This window comes from Rhinopithecus bieti, unplaced genomic scaffold, assembly GCF_001698545.2.
Source record: "Rhinopithecus bieti isolate Rb0 unplaced genomic scaffold, ASM169854v2 scaffold_41913, whole genome shotgun sequence".
Taxonomy (NCBI): Eukaryota; Metazoa; Chordata; class Mammalia; order Primates; family Cercopithecidae; genus Rhinopithecus; species Rhinopithecus bieti.
In genome coordinates, this window is record NW_016818964.1 from 7,415,391 (window position 1) to 7,426,714 (window position 11,324).

At 46.6% G+C, this 11,324-nt stretch overlaps 1 long non-coding RNA gene across 1 annotated transcript; it reads right to left on the reverse strand.

Moving 5' to 3' along the window:
• Nucleotides 1–4,092: 4,092 nt before the first annotated feature.
• LOC108519095 (uncharacterized) lies at nt 4,093–6,931 on the reverse strand. Its single transcript, XR_001882526.1, has 3 exons — nt 6,728–6,931; nt 4,452–4,564; nt 4,093–4,184 (listed from the first exon to the last, which is right to left on the reverse strand). It is a non-coding gene; the product is annotated as an uncharacterized LOC108519095 (long non-coding RNA).
• Nucleotides 6,932–11,324: the final 4,393 nt, after the last annotated feature.

Sequence of the window (11,324 nt, forward strand, 5' to 3'; positions counted from 1 at the left end):
TAAAATGGGCAAAAATTCTGCCTAGATATTTCTCAAAAGGAGAGATACAAATGGCCAACAGACACATTAAAAAATGCTCAGCATCTCTAATTATCAGGGAAATGCAAATTAAAACCACAATGAGACATCATCTCACACCCGTTGGAGTGGCTATTATCAAAAAGATAAATGATGGGCTGGACACAGTGGTTCATGCCTGTAATCCCAGGATTTGGGAGGCTGAGGTGGGAAGATCACTTAAGCTCAAGAGTTTGAGACCAGTCAGCCTGGGCAACATGGCAAAAACCTGTCTCTGCCAAAAAATACAAATATTAGCCAGGCATGGCGGTGCGCACCTGTGGTCTCAGCTTCTTGGGAGACTGAAGTGGGAGGATCACTTGAGCCCAGGAGGCAGAGGTTGTAATGAGCACTGATTGTGCCACTACACTCTAGCCTGGGTGATGGAGCAAAATCCTGTCCAAAAAAAAAAAAAGACAAAGAATAACAAGTGTTGGTGAGGATGTGGAGGAAAGGAAACTAGTACAGCCATTTCAGAAAATAGTGTGGAGTTTCCTCAAAAAACTAAAAATAGAATTACCCTATGATCCAGAAATCCCACTTCTGGAAATATCTCCAAAGGAATTGAAATCAGTATGTCAAAGTGAAATCTATACTCCCATGCTCATTTCAGCACTATTCACAATAACCAAGTTATAGAAGCAACCTAACTGGAATACTTATCTTTATAAGTACCTATATTTTATTCTATATATAAAACATATATTTTATACCTAAATGGAACACCTACTTGTTATTAGCAATTGTCTGATATATCTTTTGCTATTCTTTCACTTTCAGACACTCTACATTATCTTATTTTTAGATGTGTCTCTTACACATAGCGCATAGCCAGATTTATTTTGGGGGAGACTGTCATTTATTTACCTTCACCATTTCCCAGGTAATAAGCTAAATATTGTTCTTGATGCACAACAAGCACAAAGCCATGAATGTCTAATACAGGCATATCAACACCTAAACTCACGCATGTAAGTAGAGGGAGATTGGACTCTAGAACTCAAATCTCCCATATTTCATTCAGGGGACTTTTCCTTTATGCTATCTTTCTTCAGATGTAGAGAAAAAAAAAACTTCAGTGGGAAGAAAATATACTAAAGATAGAGATGCTGCCTAATAAAGTAGAAAGAGCTACTCTAGGAAACCGAAAGCTTAAGCCTAGACTTTGTCAGTTACTCTGTGTGAACTCCGTCAAGTCATCACCCTATCTGATCCTTAAGTTTTCATCTTGCTGGACAAACCACAGCATACGTGTGATTATCCTTCATGTGACTATCCTTACATCCACCTTAAAGGTGAAGAAATTCATATTCAGTGAAGGAAATTGACTTGCCCAGGTGAAAGATCTCGAATGTATTTCAGAGAATACTTTTTTATAGCACGTAATCTGTTTTAAACGGAGCCTCACTCTGCTGCCCAGGCTGGAGTGCAGTGTCGCAGTCTCAGCTCACTGCAACTTCTTACTTCCTGGTTCAAACGATTCTCCTGTCTCAGCTTCCTGAGTAGCTAGGATTACAGCTTCCTGCCACCATGTCCGGCTAATTTTCTTGTATCTTTAGTAGAGACGGGGTTTCACCATGTTGGCCAGGCTGGTTTTGAACTCTTGAAAAAGGCATCTTTTATGGCTTGAATTGTGACTCTCCTCTCCCACTCTCCTACCTCCCCCTCAAAAAAATTAGTTTGTTGAAGTCCTAATCCCAATATTTTCAGAGTGTGACCTTATTTGGAGATACAAGTCATGGTAGATGCAATTAGTTAAGATAAAGTCATTAGGCTGGGTCCTACTCCAATATGACTGGTGTCATCATAAAAAGGGGGAATTTGGACAGAGACACACAAAGAATGCCACATGAAGATGAAGGCAGAGGCTAGGGTGATGCTTCTGCAAGCTAAGGAATGGCAAAGGTTACCAGAAACTCCAAGAAAATAGGGGAGAAGCCCTGGAGCACAGTCTTTTGCCAACCTCAGAAGAAACATGTTGATCCCTTAATTCAGACTTTGGACCTCCAGAACTATGAGAGAATGTATTTCTGTTGTTTAGGCCACTTAATGTGTGGTACTTTGTTACTGCAGCCTGAAAAACCAATTCAGCATCATTCTATTACAACTGAACACCTTCTGGCAGAGTATTCACACATGTCCTCTGTACATACATACATACATGTGCACTGTCTCATATGTGTACCATGGAGAAGTGTTGCCTCGTACACAACATTTTAAAAATCTCATTGTCTCCTTGGAAGATCTTCCCAGATAATAGAGAGTAAAGCATAAGGGCCCTGGCTTGGGTCAGTAAACTTGAGTTTGGATATCAATTTAGACAAAAAATCTTTCCTGCTGGATCCTGGTCTCCTCATTTGCACACTGAGAGAGTTACAACTCTAATCAGGTCTTAGTTGAGTGAACTTTACATTTTCAAAATATTTTGCCAACCAATCTGTTCTTAGGCTGACATAATTAATTTGACTGCCCAATGTTTATTAATCAAAGACATATAAAACAAGATATGCACAAAAATCACTTCCCCCAGATTCCTATGATGTCACCAGCAGCCAATCAAAGCTGAAAAGGACATTCTTGTGGATTAGTTCTAAAGCTTATGCACAGCTGGGCCAGATGATCGAGGGGTCCAGCAGGGTGAACCCATGTGGCTAGGGGCCAACATCTGCCCGGAAACACCCCCTGTGGCCTCCCAAGCAGAGCCTGGTGGTAGAGAGGCTTTGTCATCTAGCCCAAGTGTCAAGCATTCCCTGGAAAGTGGTGAGTGAATATGGGATTCTCTCTCCTCACTGCTCCAGCCTGGATGTGCATTCCCACGGAGGGCCTTTTAAAGGGGAAACTGATGGGATCAGGGCAGATCCAGGAAGACCGACAATTGGGTGGGTCACATGCTTGCATGAAATGCAAGGCCCCATCATCACTACTGGGGAGAGAAGAAAGGCAGGGTGGGGCAGGGTCAGGGGCTGAGTTGATGAAAACCTTCAGCATAGACCCCACTGGCCTTTCCATCATCTTTGCACAAGCAATGGAGTTGGGTACCAAGCCCCCTTAACAAGCAGTCACGAACATTTTGTCCTTGAGTAAGTCACCTAAACTTATCCAGACATCAGTATTTCTCTGGGTCAAATGGAGATGATAAGTTCCCATCTTCCGCTCTGCCTGATTAGGGTATCTATGAGAGTTGAGTTAAGATAATAGGTATGAGAAGTATATTTAGTGTTCTGTAATTCAGCAGACATATTCTGAGCATTCCTCCTTGCTGTTCATTTGTTCAATCAGTAAAGACATACTGAGGGCCTAAGATGTGCCAAGAAGCAAATCAGGTGCCAGAAACATTGAGAGGAATGAATTGGCTGTCTAATGGAGAACAGAAACAATTGCACTGCTTTGCAGCATGTGTTTTGAGCTCTCACCAGCACAGCCTGTAGCAAGAGGGAAGCCTGAGTTCAACCCCTCAGAGCAGAGAGGTTCCAGAGCAGCAGCTTGCAGCCTTGCTGTGAGCAGGAAGGGATGTCCTTCCAGGGGTGGCCAGCTCTCCTTACTCAAGTCTCAGCCCAGGGCCGGAAAGCCAGGGCCATGCCTCACTTGCTGTCCCAACTAGATAGAGAAAACGGTGATCCTTCATCCCTGTTCTGTAAAAAAGCAAAACAAACCTGCCCCCCACCTGGAAGAAAACCCTAAAACTAAACTTCTATCACTGTTTTTGTTAATTTTCCCTGGAGCTGTTTGGCCTGCAACCTTTGGGATGTTTCTAGAAGGATGGAGAGAGGAAAATGAGTACAATTTTCTCAACTAGATTTTATGAATTCACTTCCCCTTTCCCCTCAATTCTAAAGTCACAGGTTTTTTCCAGGCCCCAAAATGACCCTCACTTTCTCCTATTTCCTTTGCCCTATACCTATATATAAAAAGAGACTAGAAAGTGCACAGTCTGATTCCCTCCTGGATCAGGATGGACAACTGGATGTTTTTAATCCACTGTGAACTGGATTTACAGCTGCTCAAAGCCAAGGTGATGAGTCCTGCTAGTTGAACCCCTGCAGAATGAATCTCCCACAAAAGATGGGGTTGGCATTCTCTCCATGATCTTCATAGGAGCCCTCAGGGAATTTAGAAACACAACAATCCTAAAGAGAAAGAAAGAATATGGGAGTCACTTTCGGATATCACCCTTCAGTGTTTCTGAACCTTCATCGATTGGCATGTGAGTCCGTGGTTTGTCACATTCTTTTATCCTGTGATCACATTTTCACACCAGCAGCACAGGCAGGGATCTGGCATCAGCCCCATGGGACTGATGAGCAAAGTGAGGCTGGGAGTGTGTAAGAAAAAACTGGAAAGTAGAACTGCAGCCCAAGCAGACCAAGCTCCGTGTGGGCTGGCCTGGCACTGACCTGACAGCAGAGCTTTGCCACGGACGCTCAGGTGCTGTTCAAAATGCAGGGATCCACTCTCCCTCCCAGGGGGCGGGGTGGCTTGGCAGAGAGGCGGCCAGTCGCTCTGTTGGCTGCAGAGATAATGATGTTTAGAACTGGTTATCAACCACCTTTGAATGGCAGGCTCCGAATACCTAATTAACTAACATCCGTGGTCTGGTAGCTCTTGTAAGAGTCCAATTGTAACAGATCTCAGGCATTCTACATGGGTCTATCTCTCCCCAAAACCTGTGCTCGGTGCCTGATAAATAGAAGTTCCCCATGACAATAATTAATGAATGGAAGGAGAGAAAGGGCCAGGCTTTGTGAACTGTCCCAAATCCCCAGAGCTCCCAAGAATGAAAGTTGATTTTTCTGCCAAAGGAGGCCTGTGTGGACAATGCGCTTCGAGGAAAGGGCCAGGATGCTCAGCTGTTCTGAATTTACCCAGGAACGCAGGGGCCTGCAGTCCTGGGCCACCTGGCACCCAGCTGTTCATAGCATCACGGTCCCAGAATCCTGCCCTGGAGGGGCGTGGGGAGACCAGCCGACATAACCCTTCATTGTCCACACCTTACTGGGTCCACCCAGCTCCTTAGGGACAGATGCACAATGGTGACCCAGGTCATCCTGGATGGGCCTGTCTCTCGTCCAGTTCCTCTCCACCCATGCTCCAATTACAGCTGACTCTCGATACCATCTTAGTGTAGGGGTCGTTTTCTTGAAACATGCAGCCCCGGTGGGGGCATGGATGGGCTCAATGCCTGTAATCTCAGCACTTTGGGAGGCCGAGGGCGGGTGGATCAAGGTCAGGAAGATCGGGACCATCCTGGGTTAACAACGGTTTTGAACGCCGTCTCTAGGGGGGAAAAATTACAAAGAACACTAAGCCGGCGCGAAGTGGCGGGCCGCCTGTATCCCAGCTACGTCGAGGCTGAGGCAGAGAATGCGCGGTTGAACCCGGGAGGCGGAAGCTTGCAGGTGGCAGCTGGCATCCGGCCACTTGCCTTCCAGGCTTGGGTGGACAGAGCAAGACTCCGTCTCAAAAAAAAAACAAAAAAAAGAAAAAAAAGAATAAACCAAAAATTAGCTGGGCGTGGTGGTGCGTGCCTTTAGTCCCAGCTACTCAGGAGGCTGAGGCAGGAGAATGGCTTGAACCCGGGAGGCAGAGGTTGCAGTGAGCTGAGATGGTGCCACTGCACTCCAGCCTGGTGACAGAGTAAGACTCCATCTCAAAACCAACCAACCAACAAACAAAAATATATGGTGCCTCCTGCCTGAGCACCCTTCCTTTTTTTTCCTCCTGGAGTATCCCTAGTCTTCCATCAAGTTCAGCCCAACCTCACTTGCTCAGGAAAGCCGTCCTGGACTTGCTTTCACTCAGTGATGAGTACATACCATTCCTCCATGCAGCTTGCCTGGCTTCACTACCTTCATTGCAACACGTTTCCTGCTGCACTGAAGGTTTCCACATCTGCATCTGAGCAGTACACTAGACTATGAGCTTCTCAAAGGCATGACCAGAGTCATATCTATCTTTATCACAGCAGAGCTTAGGGGAAAGCCGAGCAGAAAAGAATGAGTGCCCAGATAATACCTACTGAAGAACAAATTAATAAATGGTTTCTTTTATAAAATAATATTATTTAACTCTCTAAGGACTGGGATGCTGTTTGGTGGTAAATAAATTACTTAATTCGACTTGGCTCCTGTTAAAAGGGTAGGAACTGAATTCAGGCAGTAAGTGAAGACACTTGGAGAGGACCCTCCTGATGTATCGAAGGCCAGCTGAGGAATGGCAAGGATGGCCCCGGGCTCAACCAGACTGGGATGAGCAGTGACACACCCTCGCTGGTGGATATACCTCTCTGAGCACTCAGAAAATCTGGCCAGTGTGGTGACCAGCTGGCTTCTGTTTGTGTCCAGGCCAAGCGCCAGGAACTCAGGCCTGAGAATGAGGCTGTTATTTAGTACTCAAATGGGAGCTCAACAACCATGGGCTGTCTTTGCCATCCATAACAGTTTGCTGCTGTGTCTATTTCCAACAAAGCTCAAAAAGACATGCATCTGGTGGAGAGGACCGAGTTTTGGTTGTACTGGAGAGTCCATCCCTGCGATCAAATGGTCACTGTGTTTGCTTAGATCCAGAGACACGGGAGCCCAGAGTCAAATAAGGGGCATCTTCTAGGTGGTGGCATTTCACAATCACGTGATGAGGGGAGTTACTCAGACCGTCTGAGCCTCAGTTTCCTTACCTGTGGAACCTAGTCTGCAGGGGACAGGCAGCTCATGCGATGAATAGTTGTGTTGCCATCGTCCAGGAACTCAGTAAATACCCATTGCTTTCCTCCAAGGCTGGATTAGGGTAGGCACAAGAAGAAAGGAAACTCTTTCTCTCAGATATGTGTCTCCTTAAATGCCCTGCCCTGGGCGTGCTGTTCAGTCAGAGTTCCTCCTGCCGTGGCTCCTGGCACAAGGTCTTTTTATTGAAGGCTTCCCTGGAAGACAACAGAACACCAATCTCCATCAGCCTGTAGCTTTCCTTAAAGATCAAGTAATAAAATACTTGAATTCAATAAATCTTCCTCACAGGAAAATCTCAGATACCTCCACCCACCTAAAACTCAAATGAGGCAAGTTCACCAACTCTCTCTCTGTTTCCTTATAGATATTTCTAGAATAGAATTTAATAAGCATCATAATATCTCACATGTATTTTCAAGCCAACAGAACTTTACATCACGAACACACCTGGAGGGTCAATAAGAACGATCACTTATGAGGATGCAAATTTCTTCATGTAAAAACTTAACAGAAAATCCCATCTGCCACAGTGCATCTCTTCCCAGAACCACATGGACACGCTCCTGGTACTCCCCACAGTGGGAGACACAAAGTAAGATGCCTTCAGGACGAACGACAAGATGTGAACCCTGAAGTTACAGGAAACAGAGAATTGCAGCAGGGGACATGAGAGCCCTCATCCCTCTGAACGTTATTTAAGTTTTCTCTTTTTAAAAACTGTATTAATAATTTTTTTAAACACAGTCTCACTCTGTTGCCCAGGAGTGGTATGAGCTTGGCTCACTGTAGCCTCGGCTTCCTAGGCTCAACCGATCCTCCTGCCTCAGCCTCCTGAGTAGCTGGGACCACAGGCGCATGCCACTATATCCGGATAATTTTTGTAGTTTTCGGAGACGTGGAGTTTTGCCATGTTGCCTGGGCTGGTCTTCAACTCCTGGGCTCAAGTGATCCATCTGCCTGCACTTCCCAAAGTGCTGGGATTACAGGCATGAGCCACCGTCCCTGGCCTCTTTTTTCCCCCCCAATTTAAAGGGCTATGACACGCCCCAACACACACTCACATTTAAGGCCTAAATCCTTGCCATCGCCCACACACTTCATGAGGCTAAATAGTAAGAAAGTCCTACTCCTTACCCTGATATCATCTGCCCTCTGAGCTCCATCAGAACAAGAACTTGTATCTCAGTTCACGATTGCCTCCCTGATGGCTCCCAGGTACAGTGCCTGGTGACACAGGAAGCACCCAGTCATTTTGTTGAGGAAGCCAAGGAAGGACTGATGCAAGGGGAGTGAGCTCCCTTCCTGCGCACAGTGGTATCTTATACAAGCCGTGACCTCATCCTCGAATGCCTCGATCACCCACTGGCAAACTGTGGTTCACCCTTCCCTATGTGCCTGTATCTGGCTGCCCACTGCAGCCCTCCCACGCATCCTGGGCAAGCCTCCCAAGTGGCCTCCTCCATGCCATTCTGCACTCTGTGTGTCCTTTGTCAACTCAATGACCACTGCCCCAGAGTGGTTTCTGTAGACACCTGGCTCATGTCCTCCATCAGACACCCCATCCCTCACCACACTCTGCATCTCACCTCAGGGTTCATCTCTGCTCCCATCTGGGTCTCCATGCAGAGTGTTGCTCAGCGGAGGCACTTTCCACTCTGGCTCTGACGCAGTTTGTCCTCCGAAATCCCCCTAACACTGCTCTGCTCCACCGGGGTCGCTCGTCAGCTGGGTGAGGCGCACTGGGGTGATCACGGTCTTTGTTTCACAGCAGCAGATCTGGGGGAGGTGGTTCTAAAAGGCTGAGAGCTTTGGCAACGCCGTGCTTAGCTCCTAAGTGGTACAGACGAGAGATGCAAATCCAGTCACCAAAAGCAACAATTGAGCCCCGGTGAGAAAAATACTACTTTTGGAGCTCACCCCGTTATCAGGCTCCAACATAGGGTTTGGTGATAATAAGAAGTCCAATCACCCACGTCACACACAAAGAAATCCTCATCACTTTGCAGCCGTCCTGAAAGATGCTTTCTTGGGGGCATTCATTCACTTGAGGGAGTATTTCTGGGGGCCCTACTCTGGGCAAGCAGTGTTCTAGGTGCAGGGCCTTTGGTGAACAATTTAGACAAGCTCTCCACTTCTGTAGAGAGAGTGAGCGGGGCAGGCAATCAACAGAACCAAAATGGTGTCTAATGAAGTCAGCTAGTGAAGAATTCAGGGCAGAAAAATAAAGCAGCTTTAGGGTATGGGGAGGTACAGGAGCGTCTGCCTTAGCCAGGCCCAGTTGGGTGGGCCCCTCTAAGGGGCTGACATTTAGCAGCAACAGGAGAAGTGTAAGGGTCAGCCATGAGGCCGCTGAGTTAGGCACCCCAGGCAGGGTCAAGGGCAAGGGCAAGTGGGCAGTGCCCGGCCTACCTGACGTGCAAGGGGGCTGGGGCCTTGAATGTCAGGGGAGGGGGTAGGGAGGGGTTTTCACCAAAAAGGAAGCAGAGGAGTCTGAACGCCAGGGCCTTGGGAGCCACCACAATGGCGCTTCGGCTTTTACTTGCAGGTGGGAGAGTTATAAGCACGGAATGATGTGATTTAACTTACACTTTTAGAGTATCACTCAGTTGCTGTAGAAAAGTCTTGGAAACCAAGCACAGCTGAGCCTAAAATCCTAGCGACATCACTGTTTCACTGCATCCAAAAGAGAGGTCTTTATGAGCTGCTGTGCAAATTTCTTACCTGCTGTAGTACCCAGGTATCTTGCCTAGTGGACCACAACAAACACTCATTTCCTTCCTAATGTGTATTTCCAAATCCACATCTCCCTTCTCCCAGCTTAGGGACAGTGAGACAGTTTGGAGGTGTGTACCATACAAATTTCATGGTGAAATGCAATCCCCAATGCTGGAGGCGGGATCTGTTGGTGGGACCTTGATGGGATCACAGGGGTCGGTCCCTCATGAATGGCTTAGCACCACCCTGTTAGTGATGAGTGAATTCTCATTCAGTTCCTCCATGGGAGATCTAGTTGTTTAAAAGTCTGAGACCTCCCGCTCCTCTGTCTGTTGCTCCCACTCTCACTATGAGACACACCAGCTTCCCTTCCCCTTTGCTAAGATTGGAAGCTTCCTGAGGCCCTCACCAGGAGCAGATGGTGACACCACACTTTCTCTACAGCCTGCAGAATCGGGGGCCGAAATAAAACTTCTTTTCATACCAGTCTCAGGTGTTTCTTTATAGCAATGCACAAAATGGCCTAATATATGCAGCAAAGAGTGTGGTGAAAATAGCCTTTCTTTCGGAGGGCATAGTCATTTCTATGTGTGCTGCCTAAACCCCGATATTCAACATGCAGTGCATACTCTCTCTGGGTCCATCATATACCATGGCAGAGACCATTTAAACTCATGCCATATCACATGAGTTTAAATGTCCATATAGTTCAATGCAGATACACTGAGATCTACTGAGAGTAGTTTTCCTGGACACAGGATGCATGACTCATGCACTTACTCAATTAAAAACAACAACAACAAAAAAAACAGCATATATGTTCAGATAATGTAGGTCATCACTGTTTCCTGCAGCTTCTCCGAATAAAAGTTTTGGTTAAGACAGACTCATACCCTGGAACAGAGGCCAGGCGCACTTGCCTTAGGATGCTGGCAAAGCTCAAGCCTCTTGTTCTGTCAGGTCCTGTTTAAGAAATTGCCTTTGCAAGTCTAACACATTTAATTGAGAGAGTGGAGAGGGGGATATTCGAAAAGATTATGGAGGAAGGTGGGGCATTTGTCCAATTGGTTCCACTTCCAGGGGCCCTTCGTTGTTCTTGGAGGAGAGCCAGGCCTGTAGCTGGCGTATTTGCATCTGTTTATCCTCTTAGTCAAATGCCTTTTGTCTAAGCCATTGACTTGGGAGCAAAAAGGTACTGACCTCCACAGACCATTCTCAAACTTCGGATAAAAGAAACTCATTTTTTTTTACTCGAAGAATGAACTTAGAAGATCCACCTCCTCCCTCATCCCTTTTGCCAGAGATGCCCATTGGAGGCTATTGCTAGAAAGAGTAGCCCAATTCAACACAAGTGTCTACTTCAAGCCACACACAAGCTCAGACTGCCTTTTAGAGGGAACATTATCAATAGTTTATTCAACAGCTGCTAACCTGATTGCATCATGGGACTTGAACTTGCCAATGTGACAGGCAAGTTGGGAGTCTAAACTTCAGTGCCTTCTACATAGTGTCACCACAGCTACTATTTATTGGATGCCCACTACATGTTAGTTGCTCTCTGTGAATTTTGTACATGCCCAGAAACAATCCTTCAAGGATTCTTATCCTTATGAGTAAACTGAGGCTCAAAGGAGCTATGTAACTGGCCCAGGATCACAGCCAGCATATTCCCAAGCCAAGGCTTATACCCAAGACACCTGTGCACCCTCTGCTTTTATCTGCCTGTCACATGAAGCACTTGCTGGGCACCTCCTCTTTTCCAGGCACTGTGCCACCTGCCAGAGCATCCAAGATCAACCAGACAGGCCAGAACTCTCCAAAAGCTCAGGCTTG